We start from the raw sequence: 4377 nt of genomic DNA on the forward strand, positions 1-4377 counted from the left end.
AGTGACGGTAAAAAAATGTTAAAATTACTGACCGCAAAAGTAAATTTAACATTAAGACCACAATATTTCCTCCATTCCTTTCAGCAAATTAAATGTTTCTAGTGTCCTGCACTTCGCAATTTGTGATCCTGGACAACTTGTATTCGATACTCTCATTCCCGCATAGATGGCAGCACTATAAATTTGCTTTACACAAAAAGTCTAGTATTTCCCATCACTTACGATAGATGAATCAAACAGATAAGCTAATTCAACTACATTCAACTGTTCATTTGATAAAACACAACTCAACCACAACCTTACTCAAATGCCCATTTCCTAAATAAAATCCTTGCTCCTATGTCCAGTTAAATATCTTTTTTACAGTTTTGATTGCTAATCGTAAATGATAGAAAAACAGTAAAGGTAAAAAATTTTCTTTGAATTTTCTTAGCAATTAATTGGAAAGAAAGACTGCTGCCACATACTTTACCATAATTTCAGAATGAAAATTCTAACAATGCAGTTGTGAATTATAGGGTAAAACTACAATTTGAGATGAAATCATTTAGACCCCAAAAAATTACACTGATTTAATTGATAAAAAAAAATTATTAAATACTCCAATGTCCATTACTTAACGTCCAATGTTCAGTTAAATTTATTTTCTATGATTTTGTAACTATGATAGTAGTAAATGGTTAAAAAAAAGTTTAATTTTGTATTCATGGTGTTTTAACCATACTAGTTGTAAACAGTTTCAAAACCATAAAGATAACAATCGTAAAATTTACGGTTAATTGGATGAACAGACTGCTTCTGGTTATTTAACCGGAGTTCAGAAGGAGAATTCTAACAGTATGACAGTAAAAAATTGATATTTATAAGTCTCTCACTTTGCGTTACCCACTCATTGTTGAGCGTCATAGCAATTATAAGATAAAAATATATAAATAAACATATAAAAGCTACAAATAAATGTGCACAAATTTTCGTTAAATTTGGAGAGTTGATTGTTAATTTATATGGCTAGCTCCAAAAAAAAAAAAAAAAAAAAAAAAAAAAAAAAAAAGAGTTGCTTAATGAACTTTAGTGAAATTATTAAAGTCATCCCATGGTTTATACGTTCACTATATAAAGCTTCTTAACTCAATTCGGAGTGTACACCTTTTCTTTTCGTCTTTACAACATTAAGCTACAGACACAAAGGTCTTATGTTCGAACTCAGCCTGCGCCAAAGGACTACCTTCTCGTACTCCGTCTACCTTGGAGACTACGGATAACGAAGACGCTATACCAGTTGTTATATCACTCCTCGACAAACTACAGCACTATTTATTCTCGTTCCACAGTTGACCTTAATTCGACAAACAAATTGTTTGAGTCTCAAACAACGTCAAATCTCGATCTGAAGATAACTTTTGCAAGCATAATGATAATTTACGGTCAAAAGTCATTTATTTTACGAGTAAAAATTTACAGGTAGATCTGTATTTTTATGGCCACGGTAGCTTTAAGGGCATAAATTTAACAATACTGTCAGTGAATAGAAGATTTTTTGCGGCCCACTTAATCTAGCTGTGAACTTTTTTAGAGTGTAATAAATCGAAAAACAGATAAAAGGGAAAATACAAAAGCATACAAAAGTCAATTTACATAAACATACAAAAATCAAAATATGAATAAATTCATAAATATACAAAAGCAACTAATAATTAAATGCAGAATAAATGCTTGAATATACAAATAACAAAACAGATAAGCATACAAAAATCAAAATGCAAATAAATTCATAAACATACGAAGTCAAAATACGAATAAATTTATTAAGATACGAAAGCAACAAATAAATAAATGGAGAATAAGAACTTAAGAATACAACAGGGAAAATCCAGAAGCATACAAAAGTAAAAATATGTTTGAATTCATAAACATACAAAAGTCAAAATACGTATAAATCATTAATATACAAAAGTCGAAATACGAATAAATTCCTAAATATACGAAAGCAACAAATAAATAAATTCATAATTAAATACTTAAAAATGCCAAAGTTTAAATACATAAACACACAAGAGCTACGAAAATATTTGTTTACAATATTCTCTACATTTAATCACAAATTGCAAATTATATTGTATCACGCAATCTATGTTCTCTTTCCTTTCTATAACTCTCTTTAACCGGAAACCAAATTTAAATTTGCATAAAGCATAAACTTATGGAGTATCAAACAATAAGAAAATACCGTGAATCTAAACAAAATATGTTTTCACTTCAACGGTTAGTAATTTACGAAAGGACTTTGAAAGAGGCAGCACACCGAAAGGTGAATTCTTTGTGAAAGGGACAAAATGCAGCTTCTTTGAGAGTCATTCTCTAGTAAAATTCTTAATTTACCTTTCTATGTCATTTAAACGAAAGGTAAATTTATTTTAAAAAATATATATTAAATATCATTGAAGAAAAAGAAACATTTTTATCCATTTTATTTTTCATTCCTATTTAATGGATGTCGTACACTTTCTTTAAACATTTATCTTAAATTTATCCTTTGTGTGCTTAAGTACATTTGTATGCTTCTGTACGTACAGGATTATTCATAATTCCCTCCGGGTATTATTGTATCCGGGTAATTGATGTATGCCGTGTGACCAGGGGTTCACACATAGAGCACCTGTAATATATGTAAGTAAAACTTGAATAGTTTCGGAATAATTTCATATGTTTATTTTTTTAATATTCGTCTTCTTTTTTTTATTACAACGTTTCGAAACCCCGGACGGAATTATGAATAACTCTGTATTTTTTTAAATTTTTTTTATCAGCTGTATAATACAATTAGTATACAAAAAGCAAATCACAAATCTTTTAAGAAATGGTTTTTAAATTTCTTCTAATTTTAATTTCTTCTAGTATTTTTAAAAATAGTTTTAAAAAATATCTTTTCAATCTCTGATATAACTGAAAATACCATACAATATACAGTGTTCTACAATTAGCTTAGAAACATGATCCCAAATCTTCTAGAAAACATTCTTAAATTTGAAAAAATTTTCAAATTTATGTTTCCAATTTCTAATGTAATTGAAAATATTGTGCTCTAATTTTAAAATTTTCTGCTCTGTTTAGAAGAAAATTCATCAGCTTTAATTTGACTTCAGTTTCTTTTTCTTTTTTGCTAGTATTGTTTGAAAATACTTTAATTATTTCCCAAAACTAGATTGTGATTTTACTGCAAGTTTAAGATTTAATAGTTTTCAAACAGGCATTTGAATCTTAATTTTTTTTTGTTAAATTTCAACCCTGTCGTTGCATTTCTACAGAATTTAAAGTGGCCCACATGGTGTTTTATCTTATATATTTGACAGTTAACTTAAAAGATAAAACATCATGTGGGCTGTTCTCGAATGTTAAATTTTTATATACCACTGAACTACATGTACATTTTAAAACGACTTCGTAATTTCAAGTTTAACGTCTTATAGTTTTTGCGGAGCAAAACAAAATATTATGTTGAGTTGAACACCCAAATCAGCGTCGATGATTGCTTAATATCGAGAAAAAACAAGACAGGTTTCATAAAGTTTTTTTTAAATAAAAATCAACAAATGAACAAAAATTACTCGGTACAAATTTTTAAAATCAGATCGAAGCAATTTTTTCAAAATTATATTTAAATCGAAAATTTTTTACAGTGAAATATACCTTTTTCAAAAAATTTCATAGAAGATTCCAGAAATCCCGACTTCTTGTTTTCTGGAAGGAAAAAACTAAACAAACCTGGCATAATTCAAATGCCTGGACAAGAATAAATTCTAGAATCTTCTATGAAACTTTTTTTAAATTAATCTAGCTAATTACGATTTTATTGTTAAAATCGCATTGAGGCATAATTAATAGGCTGGTGATGATAAGCTGATTATTACATTATATTTTGATCCTAGATTCACAATTTAGATTGACATGCCACATTTAGATTGACTTGCACTTGTTGATTATATTCTTCCGGCATTCGTACCACACTCCCAAACGTGAACGTCATAGGATTAAGCCCCGTAACTACAAGGATTTTACAATAGAGAAAGTAGATACAAAACCTTTAAAACACGATGATCTTTTCAGATAACTTTCAAAAAGAAGGATTCTGCACTGTAAAAAATTATTGTAAAATGCCGTTGCCGTCACGGAGAAATAATCTGGTGTTCCGTAATTTTTACAGTAATAATTTCCGTAAAATCACTGTATCAACTCTTATTAAAAAAGTAATGCTGTAAGAATTACGGTATGATTTTTAGGGTAAAAATGGATTTTACGGATGATGTACCCAAGGAAACGGTAGCTTATACCGTAATTTGATCCGGATTTCTTTACAATGTGTTTATAGTCATAGAGACA

This window comes from Parasteatoda tepidariorum, chromosome X2, assembly GCF_043381705.1.
Source record: "Parasteatoda tepidariorum isolate YZ-2023 chromosome X2, CAS_Ptep_4.0, whole genome shotgun sequence".
In the NCBI taxonomy this organism is placed as follows: Eukaryota; Metazoa; Arthropoda; class Arachnida; order Araneae; family Theridiidae; genus Parasteatoda; species Parasteatoda tepidariorum.